We start from the raw sequence: 12,726 nt of genomic DNA, 5'->3' as shown, positions 1-12,726 counted from the left end.
GAGAAGAAACTAATGGTTGCCAGAGGAGAAGGGAGCAGGAAGATGGGCAAAATGGGTGAAGGGGATCAGGAGGTACAGGCTTCCAGCTGGGGACTAAGTCACCAGAATGAAAGGTACAGCATACAGAATATAATGTATTGTAATAGTGTCGCATTGTGATAGATAGTAGCTACACTTGTAGTAAGCGCAGCATAATGTATAGACTTGTCCAATCACTATGTTGTACACCTAAGACTAATGTAACATTGTGTGTCAGCTATACTACAATAATTTTTTTTTTAAGGAATGTCTTGAGTCTCACCCGGCGTCCATCCCACTCATCGCCACCCTCCATCAACATCCTGGAAGTACAGGTGCATGTTACACATCCTACGCCTAGACCTGTCACCACACCAGGAGTATGTCTGAAGCTATTTTGAGTAGCTCACATTTAGAAGTGTGCTCCTGAGCACAACATTTACAATACACAATTCACTTTGCAACTCCAGTTTTACTCAGAAGCAACCTTTCTACAGGTTCCCGGCAACCTTCATGTTTCCTGACTTTTATTGATACTCCAAATCCACAGTGATTAAGGAATTACCCCAAACATACAATTACCTTACAGATTTTAAGATCTTAGAGTTAAGGATATACTTGCCTAAGAGCTCATTTATGTTTTTAACAACTTTCTTGCCTCCTCCTCATCCTGGGTGGCTCATTTTTCATCTGGGGACCCTCTGTGTAGCGTGCGTCCCCATTGTTTTCTTTTTCTCAAGATGAGCACTGCACACCTGACCGCAATATGCAGCAGAGGCGGACTGTGAGCAAGGCTGGACCATCTGGCACCACAACTCAGATTTAATTAATGTTTGCTGGGTGAGTACCATGTGTCAGACCCTGAGCTGGGCATTTCTGCACATTTGGCTGAATGCTCCATGTGTACACGGACCTAATTCATTACTGGACTATTTTTAAAATCCCCATTTATTAAGCATGTCTTTTCTTCTCCATATCCTGATGCTTTGGCATCTTTGGGCCTTGATGACCCTGCAGGGATTGTCCCTTCCAGAGTGAGCTAATTCCTAGGGGATAAGTAATTTGCCTTTCGATGTGCCTTTCATACGCAAACCAGCAGTCCAGAGCCCGTCCTCACACTAAGCATGGCTGTCCACCTGCCCTAATCACCCCAGGGCCAGGTACCGGATAACCAGGGACAGCTTCTATGCCCCAAAGCTCTCTGAAATTATTCAGCCCTAAGTCCGCTTGCCCTGCTCCTCCTGTATCTTGTCTTGCCCACATTCATCGTCACTCCCTCCACCTCCACGTAGCCCTGCACGACACATGTGCTTACTGCTTTTAGGGACCTGTGAGCATAACAAACTCTTCCCTTCATGACAGTCATTTCCATGTCTGCATGCCTTACCACACCTTATTGAAACATCCCACACAATCATAGAACTGGCATCTAAGATTATTGTTTTTCTTTTATCCCACCCTGTGTGTTCAGTAAAAGCAAGTTTTAAGTTATTTTTGTCATTTGTCTGGCTCCTGTTAACAACGCTTAATAGACGTAATTATACAGAAGTTCCTTTAGTGGAAAGCCAAAAGGATTTAATTTAATTAATAATTATTTTCTAATAGGTGAAAGAGACAGCTCTGGCCTATCTGCCAAGTCCCGTCACGGCACACACTGCTTTGCCTGTACGTGGGGAGAAACACACGCCATTCATTCTCCCCCAAGCAAGCACACTAAATGTGTCTTAGAAACCTACAAGTGACCTTAGTTGGTTACATAGGGGTTTCGGAGGTCTCACATTTCACTGAACGAGAACTGGGACGTATCTTCGCAGGACCGGCTGTTTCACTCACAGACCGTGGGGTTATTTGGGCAACGCTAACTGTCAACTGTGGGTCCTCGGGATCGCTTTGGAGCTTGCTAAGCTAAGCTTCCCAGCCTTTCCTTCGTTGCATCCTCACATAGCTTCCTGTTTGGCCTAGAAGTACATTCTGCTTGCCTAGGGAGCAGTGAGGAGGCAGGAGCATGACAGACAGAGGTCTATATTCCTATCAAGGTTTCCTTTTTTCCTTTTTGTCTGTTTCTTTGTCAAAGTGTCAGGATGGCCTTTTTTTGGCGGGGGGTGGGGTGGGGTGGGGGGTGGTAATTAAAAAGTGGACTGTAAGGAAAGGCCTTAAAAGTGTGTGTGTGTGTGTATACAAACACAAATATAAATAAATTTAAATAATTTTTTCTCTCAGAGATGCACATCCAGACAAGGTCACCAGCACCGGATTTCTGTCTCAGAGGAGCTTACTGAAGGAAAAGCATATGCCTATTAATTCCAGTTTCTGTCCAATGTCCAAGAGGACAAATGCATGACATTGCACCAGGCATAAAATTCAAGCAACTTATGATTTGGGATCGTGCGAGAGAATCAAGGTGTTACGACGTTATACATTCTTTCATTGGTCAAAGATGAATGAAGCCACAGTGGAATTTCTTCTATCCTGGGGTCGTTTTTGTAATGGCATGAAGTGCTTTGTACAGGGGTCTGTAAACAAAATCGAGGACTTAATTCTGGCCTGTACCCTTTTCCTATGTCTAGCATTTCTGTCAATGTCATACTTTTAAGATTATGTCTTCCAACCAGCAGGAGAGTAGGGAGCCGCCTGATGTGTCTCCATGCCTTCCACGGGAGGACATAGCCACTCACTTATTCCATGGACATTTACTGAGCACATCAACTCTGTGCCACGGACTCTCCTACATGTCTGGCACATAGAGTTGAGAATAAGACAGAAAAAGTCCTTGCCCTCCTGGAGCTTGGTCTCACAAAACGAGGGACCATGTGAATGAACGAATCAACAGGCTTCATGAAATACGCACAGATTAGCATAGTTCATTGATAAGGTTCATTTTTTTTTTTCCACATTTTAACATCTCCAAAATCGGGATGTGTCTCAATATTGACAGTGACAACTTGGCAGTAGTTGTCACACCGCTGTCACTGCTCTGCACAGGCATAAACATGGTCACAGCTATTCATTTTGGTAGCACTTCTCCTAAATTATGGGCATTGTTGGCACTGCAGGTGTTCTGTTTAATTGCCATTTAAACGGTTTTTCTCAAAAGCTCCCACTATGATTTGGCACCGAAAAAAGATGTTACTATGTATGCGCTACGGCACCGAAACAGAGCAGTGGGGCTTAAATGTTATATCACTCAGGGAAACATTTGTCTGTGTTTGACATTTCCATACTACCTTGCAAAGCAAGATCCAAATGCTTCACCAGATTGAAAAAAAGAAAGACACAGAAGAGGAGTCTGTTACGGTCTGTTACTGAGATATATGCAAACCCACTGTCTATCACACACTGCTTAGGGAAGCAGTGCTAATTAATGACGGTATGAGCAGAAAAATGTACCAAAACCCTTGATAGAAATGGAGACTCGAAAGCAGTAAGAGGGTGGTGTAACCAATCCACACGATGTCATGGAAGATGGCTATTAAGATGGCCTGCATGTTATAATATAATTGGCAGTATTTTCTTTTTCTTCTCGTACAACATAAAAAGGATGCTATATAACTGTTGATATTTTAGATTTGATGAAATATGGAAATAAAAATGGATGGCCAGTGAATGAGAAGTTTTATACACATGATAGAATGCAGAGTAGAAGTTTGTTGATACTAGGCGGTCTTAACCTAATGAGGTATTTGCACGAACCCAACTTTAGGCAAGCTGCATGATGTCAGATAGTTTTGCAGATCACTGGTCATGTTAAAGAAGTCTACGTCACTCCGTATGCCCAACAAAGTTTCTGGTATATTTCCCATTCTGGTGCAAAAGCGTGACAATGAGCAAACCTCATGTTCTAGTTTCCCAACTTTAATTAGCGCTGCTCCAGTTTTTGGCAGTTTAGAGAATTTAGAGGGGAGGTGCTGGGGCTGTGTTCTAAACTCAAACCTTCCAACTGCTTCAGGGGATGGAGTGAGATAATTAGACAGGAGAGTCCATTTGCAATCCCAAAGCATGCATTCGGGACTTTGAGGTTCTTAGCACTAGAGTAACATGAGTAAAATGCCAACTACTGGGATATGTTTCCAGGCAGCATATGGCCTCAGCTCAAAAATGCATCTATTTCTCTTTAGGCTTGGAACTTCAAATCATTTTGGAATCAGAGAGAAGAGAATTGAAAACTATACCACGGGAGAGAACACACACACACACACACACACACACACACACACACACACACATTCACCTAGGGAGGAGAAATAAAATGATAAAAGAATGTCGATTATCATAACAGACACAAGTTTTAAGCACAGCTTCAAAACTCTGTCACACCTGCGACATCAGTGTTTGCTACCATTCAGCCAAGTGACAACTGTGTTAGTACAAGCGAGTAACTGAAACAGAAATAGATGTGTAGCTGCACCCATCACCAAGATAACAGGTAAATGAGTTTCTATATGGTGAACAGATATCTTCAGTAGTGTTGACAATGGGCTATACCATATACAAGGCATTTCACACTATGGGGAAGGCCTGCTTCCTGCCCCTGCGGCCCTATGTTAATTTCCTTTCTGGTAAGCCTCAGAGAATTCAGGGATTCCCTAGACTAACACCACCATCCCCAACGGCTCTGTTTCAGTTTTTCCTTTTAAGTAGCCTGGCCTGTGTCAGGAATTCTCTGACAGTTGGTATAGGAAGATGAGCATGCCAGTGTGAACACTGCAGGGGATGTATTCCTGCCAACTGGTGGTGTGTACTTATATGTGCAGAGCTAAAACAGATTTGGATGACTGAGAGAGTAGAGATTGCTCCTTAAGTGGCAGTGAGAGAAACACTTGATTACCTGTCTTCCAGAGCCAACTTCTCTGAAGGGACAAGGGGTTTAGATGTCTGGAGATTTCCATCTGATTTACATGCTGGGGACTGGTGCTTAGAGGGTGTCCGGGGAGTTCCTGATGTTGCCCTTTGGTGAAAGGAATACTTGTTGGGCGCAGTGTTGGGTTCCCAGAGGGACAAAACAATCTATGAAGGGGTTTGATCCAGGAAGCCAGTGGAGATAGCATTTGCCATATTTTGATTTCCTAGCATATTATAAAATGGCAATTCTCTTTCAAGGGGGCTGGGAGATAGCATAGGGTAGTGGTAAAGAGCACGGGTAAGGAATCAAACAGATCCGGGTTCAAATCCCACCTCTATCACTTACTTCCCACATAATCTTGGGCAACTTTACATAATCTTCTTAGTCTCTGAAACAGGGTAATAATATCTCATCAGGGTGCCTGTGAGATTTAAAGTAACTGTATAGGTAAAAACACTTAGTATGTGTGCTCAGTATTTATTTGGATACTATTGTGTCACCACTAAGGAAGTTTCCTTCTCTTTATGATGTAAACGTACTTAGAGAAGTTATGTTACCAGTGTAGGGGATAAATCATATGAACCAGAAGAGGATGTCCATATCCTTAGCTAAGGGTGTCTTTAGGGCACAAAATGGTATTATGAAGTTGTCTTTTGGTGTGAATATGTCTTGGTTAGAAATGAATAAAGTAAACCTGGTAATCCACCAATATGATCAGAAAGGTTAATCAGAATTAAACAGAATCTGCATATATTTGCTGAGATCTGCTAATTTCAAGTCAACGTGGTATCGGCCTGATTACCCCCTCTATCGACCCTGAGCCACTTGATGATAGGCCTGTTGCCACAATCTTGTGTAAAACTCAGTTCTAACTCTAATCGTTTCTCTGCATGAGAGGAAGTTTTGTAAAGCAAATAATCCCCACCTAACCCACTTTATTTTGAAGGTTGAAACTTTCTCCTATCTTCAAGTGGGTACACGTGTTCGGTATTCTTTGCTGCCACCTCCCACCCTAACAGCCGGGCTGTAACTTCTCCTCCCTTTCCTGTGCTCCACAGCACCCGCCCAGCTCTCAGGGAAAGCTGATTGGAAGCATATGGCAGTAAGAAACTAGTCAAGATTTGACAGAGGTAATCATTGGCACCTTGGCCACATGGGTGTTTAGGGGTCTTTAATTCGAGGTCCGACTTCAATTTTTGATGCTCTTACAGCATAGATGCTGGTGGCGCCCGTTCTAGGGGAGAGAGTACTGTTTTCAAGCGATAATAATGTGTGAGTTGTGGATGCTCTGTACCCGAAAGCCCCTCCCCACGGGGGATTCCCACAGAGGAATTTCCTCAAGCAAGGGCCTGCGTCAGGAATGCTGCTAGGGTCGGAAAGGGGCATGGGTTCCTGCATGGCCCTGTTCAGAACCCAGACCTTCCCAACAGGGTGCTCCCACGCTCTTTAAGGGTGCGGGCCTCAGGGGCCGCAGAGTCTGGCTCCTCAAGTCTCAGCCTCCAACTTTCTCCTGGCACAAAACCTCTTTCCGAAGCGCATGGAGACGGGAGGAGGATGGACGATGGGGATGCAGCCAGCTGCTGCCGGGAGACAGCCCTCCTCCCCACCCCACCCGCCAACCCCGCTTCCCTCTGCCCCCACCCTCTTCCTCACGGGGAAAGCGGCCCGGACCGCGCAGCCCCGCCCTGCCCCACCCACCCCGCTCCCAGCCCACCCCTCGGTCCGGGGAGCTTCGAGCTTCACAAAGCCACTTGCCGGGCGCTGCGGTGCCCTGGGCGAGGGGGCGAGCGGGGCTGGGTACCTTTAGGAAGAGGCCAGGACACCGGCGCCCGGAGAGACCAGCAGCATCGCCCGCACGCCGCCGCCGCTGCGGAGGGCTACTTCGCGGCGCCCACAGCCGGATCCGGCGGGGACCGGCCACCGCCGCCACCGCCGCCTGAGCCGCTCGCGCTCCCCGCGCTGCGCTCCGCGCGCGGCTCCCGACTCCGCTGCCCGGCGACCGCCACTGTCAAGCGGAGCCCCGCCCCCTGCGCGCTCGGCGAGCCGCGGACCCCCGGGACGCGCCGCCGCCGGGATTGGCTGAGCAAGTCGCTGGCTCCGCCCCCGCGCGCCGCGCCCCTCCCGCGCTGGTGGCGCGCGCGGCGGCCGGCTCCCTCCAGGGGCGCCGCGGGAGGGTGGGGTCCCGGGCTGGGCGAGGCTTCCTGCGGGCACGGCGCGCGCGGAGCCTCGGCTCCGGGGCTCCGGGCTCTGCAGTTTCTCCGTCCTCGCCCAGCCCGGAAAAAAACTGGACGGCCAAGAAGGAAAAGAGGAAACGTCTTCTGTAGGGCCCTTCGCACTGCTGCAGCGGGTCTGGTGGGAAATCTTAATGATGGAAAGACGTTGGTGAAGGAAGCCCAGGAAAGGCTACCTAGGGTAGAGTAATGGATTATAGTCAGAGGGCTCATTTGTGTTTTGCTTTTGCTGGTTTCCTGTTTAACCTGAGGGTGCTCTCTCACACCGTCTAAACTTCATGGGACGAGGAAACGAGATCCAGTTCGACAACTTGTCCAAGGTCACGGAGCAAGGAGATTGATTCTATACCTGTATACTAAATCAAAGCTGCTCTGGGTTTTCTTTCTTTTCAGTCATGTGAAGCGATGCGTCCTAATATTTGATGCTATGGATATTGTGTCACAAGAAATTAGTGAAAAATCCGTGGAGACAGAAAATAGACTGGTGGTTGCTAGGAGGTGGGGGGGGGGGGATGGGATGGGGAGTGACTGTTAGTGGGTAGGATCGTCTTTAGTGTAGGGAAAATGTTCTGCAGTTTGATAGTGATGACACAAACTCTGAGTATACTAAAATACCACTGACTTGTACCATTTGACCAAGTCAACTTTGTGATACGTGTGTGAATTGTGTGTGGATAAGGCTGTTACAAAATATGTCAAGAGTAAGAGTGCTGTGGGTTAACCCACACAAACACATGGTTGGGGTATGTCACAATTCTATTCTTAGTGGGCAAAAACTGTGGTTTATATGCATGCATGCATGCATTCATTCATTCATTCATTCATCCGATAATCCATGCCCATCTTTACCAGGTACTCTGACAGGGGTACAAAGATTAAAAATGCATGATTTCTGCCTTCAAGGAGTTCCCAGTCTACTGAGGGCGGCGGTCATGATAGTACAATATGGTAAATGTTATTCCAGGGAGTTAATCAAAGTGCCAGATTTAGGGTACTTAAAACCAAGGGAGGGACCTTGGCACCATCATGGAGGCGCTGGAGTACATGACAGAGTTTGCCAATGGCTGATGTGCTGGGTGTGAGAGGTGTGGCAGAAAATGCAGCCAGACTGTTACAGGACAAAGTCTCACCGTGTATTAGAGCTCAGTTCAAGATGGACACCCTAATGAAAAAATGAAAACTGAATTCCTCTTTGTCTTTCCTATTCCTGCCACAGTGTGTGATTTTGGTGAATGGTCTCGATATAAACCCAGTTTGGTTACCTCATAGAGAGCAACAGTTGCATCAACTGACCTTTGTTTCTACCTTTATAGTAGAGTAGTATAGTACCTTTCTTTCTTCTGAAGCTGGAGAAGTTGAGGGGATGCACTCAAGGCTTTACGGCTTCTATTCTAAGTGATGGATCTAGGATGACTCCGTTTCCAGGCTGAGTCCCACGTTCTTGACATTGTCAGCCTTGCGAGTTGTGAAGCTTCCTTAGAAGCGCAAAGAACTCTTGAGCTAAAAAAGCTGTTTGAGCAGCAGCAAATGAAACCTGTTTTTACACTTGGAGTTGATCTACTTTTGGATTGGGAAGTAGGGATATTATAGGCCCTAAAGGGAGAAAACAAACAAACAACATAGCCAGCTGATCCCCTTAGCTCCTCAGGAAAATCCCGGATTCTGGATTTGTAAGAGTGGCCTTGCAGTTGGAAAACCGGAGGCTACCTATCTGTATTGTCAGCATAGGATTGTCAGCATCAACAGCACTTTCCTTCTCCACCTTTCCTTCCATCCCTCCCGGGTTTGTGAATACCTTTTGAAAGCAGAGACTGGGCTTTGTTAATTTCCTTGCTTCCCCTCCCCACACTTAACAACCTCCTCCCTCTTAACCCTCCCCTCTTCCCCCCGCCCTGCCAGCTTCAGAGCTTGGGACCCAGTAGCCCCTCAATGAATGTTTGCTCAATATTGAATGTTGTTTTAATGGCGAAAAGGGAATCGTTTTTCCCCACACTAATTGTTTATAGTGCTGATATACATTATGAATTTGGGGTATTAATTGGTGTATATAGCATGTACATTCTACAGCTTTGGGACACGGTTGCAAGAACATGAGAGAATTCATACATTCCACATTTTAACAAGCTGTGAATTGAACTCTAAATCTGAAGCCTGAATTGAAGTTAGTTTCAATCTAATAGAACACAATATTAATATTTTAACAGTAAATAAGCTAAGTACTTGAGAGCAGAATAATTTTAATATTTATTTTAGAATTTTTTTTATCGCTGAGGAGATGATTTGCTAGTAGTTTCAAAGGTCTTCAAAATCTTTTCTAAATCTTCCTTTTTTTTTCTTTTCCTTTTTCAATTCCTCCTTTTAGTCTCATTTTAATCTTTCACAGTATTCTGTTATCTAATTAACACCTCAGCATTACAATACTATTTTCCATAAATTTCTGTGTTAAAAATCTAGGGAATCCTAAAAAATGGGGTCAGGGGGAGAATGGGTGCTGATCTCCCTGGAGTCTAAGGCCTGGAGAAAACCAAGAAGCCTGTAACTATTCCTTTTGCAGGAACAGATGTTGTCCCTCCCGGAGGAGTTATTATGGGTTGGAAGAAATGAGATAATAAAAATAAACAAGCAATATTGTGAATGTTATCAAACATCATCAGCACCAGCCAGATAGATCCCTAAATAAGTATTCTTTACCAATAAAAGCAAAAGCAGATGAACATGACAGTTTTCTAAATACATTCAGAAAAAGAAACAATTTGAGCAAAATAGCCAACCTAATTGGGCTACACATGAGCCACTCCTTGGGAAGGTGGAAACTGTTGTTGGTTCAGCCTCCCTGGCCATCCGCAGTCAACCCTGCCCCAGAGCCTTTGCTGCCTTCTTAAACAGCCTTCTTCCTTTCCAGGTCACATGGCAATCTACTGCCCCTTAGGATATTTATGGGATCTGTCTTATGGGTGAAAAGCCAACCAAAGATAGGACAAGGGGAAGAGCCAGAATCCTTCCCTGCTTAGCTGTCTGCCAGATCCTGGGGTTTCCAATCAGTTAGCCCTGGGCCTCCTTGCCGTTCTAGGAAAATCAATCTGTGGCAAAATTTGAGGATAGGAAGGATACCAGCAGATAATGATTACAAAGGTATTTAACCTGATGAAAAAGAACAATTTTGTAGGTAGTGTAAATGTGAAAATTAGGAACATTTTTTTTTTTTTAAGTCAAACATAATGCTACAATTGCATACTCCAAACAATTAATGGTGGGAAACTATTCCCTAGTTCTGTCTGATTAGGGAAAGCTTATGATGAAGGTGGATTTTGAGTTGACAATGAAGGATATGTGAGGACCACTAGTCAGAACGAGGGGAGTTTGGAGTGAGCAGCACCTGGAAAGTCCCAGTGTGGGCATAGGTATGTGGCTTCAGAAAAGTCACCGAAAGGTGACCTGTGGATGAAGTGTTGAAGGTGACCTGTGGATGAAGTGTGCAAATTTCTGTTTATCTAAACTGCTCACAGCTTCTCTGCCTTTGTGTATTTGCAGATTCTCTACTTCCTCCTCCAGGAAAATAGATACATATTTAAGAGAAAAAGACACTGGCTTGAAGTAACTTAGCTGTTACCATAGAGAACAAGAAAATAAAAAATTTCACATTATGTGAAAGGAAAGTCAAGCATGATAATTATTCAGAATAAACCACTCAAAAGGCTCTTCAGTAGAATAAAGAAGAATCGTTGTCCCAAAGGAAGCTAGTGTTTTGACATTTAACTGGGAAGAGATCCAAAAATTGAGACTAGGAGTATAGCCCTTGCTTTTCTTTTGGAAGACTTCATGTGATAATTCAGAGAAGCTGATGTTTGTAATTCTAGTTACCTTCAAATGATAATAAAATCAAACAAATCAAACAAAACCAATGGATGCATGTATATAGGAGATTGACACTGCAATAATTTCTATCTTTTTAATAAATGACTTGATACATTTTCTTTTTATTAAATGCTTATTTATTTTTGAGAGAGAGGGAGAGAGGCAGAGGGAGGGGCAGAGAGGGAGAGGAGACAGAGGATCTGAAGTGGGCTCTGTGCTGACGACAGAGAGCTCATGCAGGGCTCCAACTTAGGTAAGATCATGACCTGAGCCAAAGTCAGCCGCTTAACCAAAATGAGCCACCCGGGTGCCCTGATACATTTTCTTAATGTAGCTCAACTTCCTTTAGAAATGAATTTTTAGAATCCCTTTTTATTTCTTACCTATTTTTGCCTAGTTACTAGACTAGTTGAAATGGTTCCATTTCTTTCCTGTATTATTGTTTTTCTGTCTTTGGCTTTTAGAATCATAGTTCATGACAGTGGGAATGACTTAGAAGAAAATTACCAAGATGTTAATCTTTGAAGAATTGCAAGGAGTGAAAGTGTGGCAGGAAGATGGGAAAAGATCAAATTTAAATTTAATTTTCCTCACTAGAAGGAGGTATGTAGTTTCTGCAAAGTAAGACTGATTAGCTTGATTAGGATTCTAGTGAGGGTCTAGATCACGTTATTAAAAGTCTAGATATAAGCACCTAATGGAAAGTAAGGACCACAAGAATCCAGCAGAGATTATTGAAGAACAAATCATGTCAGATTAACCCTCTGGATTTCCCCAGGTTACCCTGATAGGTCAGAAATGTATTAGACTAATGGCAATTGTCCCCTAATATCTATTTCCCCTCATCTTACTTTCATTAGAAGTACCCCCTGAGTTACAGATGGAAGCATGGCAACTTAGGACTCCACTGTGGCTGGACATGGCCAGGTGACTAGCTTTTTTCTGGTCAGTGGGATGTGAGGAGGACTGATGTGTCCCACGTCCCAGTGGCTTCCTTCACTTCCTCCTTCCCTTTCCTGCAAACAAGCAGTGGTGAGAAAATTTCACCCAGGTAGCAAGAACAACACTCGGGGAATGGGGCAACAACAATATGGAGGGTCTCTGAGTCCCTCAATGACTTCATAAAGAAAAGCCACCTATCCTTCTGCATATTATAGATTAGAAATAGATTCATTTTGTTTCAGCCATTGAAGTTTGGAGTCTCCATGTTACAGCAGCTTAGGCTGTAGCCTAAGTAAAAAAATATGTGAGCTTCAATAAGACATTTGCTTAGTTTCTTACGATGTACTTCTATACAAAGAGAGGAAATGTGTATAAGACAAATACTTGAATTTGTAGCTGGAAGGATAACCTGACTCAGATTGAACTCACTGTGTTATACCCACAGTTACGGGATATTACTGTGAAAAGATCCAGATCAAAATCAGCTAAGGGAGAAAGCAGATGAGTCAGAGTTCAGAAGAGTTCCATGAATAGATCTGCTGTATGTCCTCTCTCATTAGAGTCCTGGACAGCACTAACTTCTCCCAACAAGTCAGTATGTGATAACATGCATTGAGCATGACTCCACAGAGCTTTGGTGTCTCTGGATTTATTCCTGGGGCTTGTTCACATAGACCTGCAAAGCTGACCTTAGCATCCAGACCCTCCGGAAGTAGACCTGATACTACATGACCCAAAGCCCCCAGCCATAAATCACATTATTAGACTCTCTTGTGTGGCTCAAGGCATCTAGATAAATAAAGACACATTTATCAGGCAAGGCATTTCAAGAGAATTATA

At 44.5% G+C, this 12,726-nt stretch overlaps 1 protein-coding gene and 1 long non-coding RNA gene across 3 annotated transcripts in view; one reads left to right on the top strand and one right to left on the bottom strand.

Moving 5' to 3' along the window:
* The window catches only part of FRY (FRY microtubule binding protein), a 454,383-nt gene extending 447,520 nt beyond the window's left edge, over window positions 1-6,863 (bottom strand). Inside the window, exon 1 of one of the 2 annotated variants that reach the window (XM_045472997.1) lies at window positions 6,660-6,863. The gene's annotated coding sequence lies outside the window, so the exon portion shown is untranslated. Of the gene's footprint in view, window positions 1-4,843; window positions 4,865-6,659 lie in introns of those variants that run through there. The other variant, XM_045473090.1, reaches the window with a different exon arrangement.
* A 2,510-nt stretch (window positions 6,864-9,373) lies between these two features.
* LOC123595510 lies at window positions 9,374-11,061 on the top strand. The gene is made up of 2 exons (XR_006711251.1): window positions 9,374-10,221; window positions 10,621-11,061. It is a non-coding gene; the product is annotated as an uncharacterized LOC123595510 (long non-coding RNA).
* The last annotated feature ends 1,665 nt before the right edge of the window (window positions 11,062-12,726 follow it).

This window comes from Leopardus geoffroyi, chromosome A1 (assembly GCF_018350155.1).
Source record: "Leopardus geoffroyi isolate Oge1 chromosome A1, O.geoffroyi_Oge1_pat1.0, whole genome shotgun sequence".
In the NCBI taxonomy this organism is placed as follows: Eukaryota; Metazoa; Chordata; class Mammalia; order Carnivora; family Felidae; genus Leopardus; species Leopardus geoffroyi.
The sequence above is the reverse complement of the archived record's forward strand: the minus strand, read 5'-3'. Positions and strand labels throughout refer to the sequence as shown.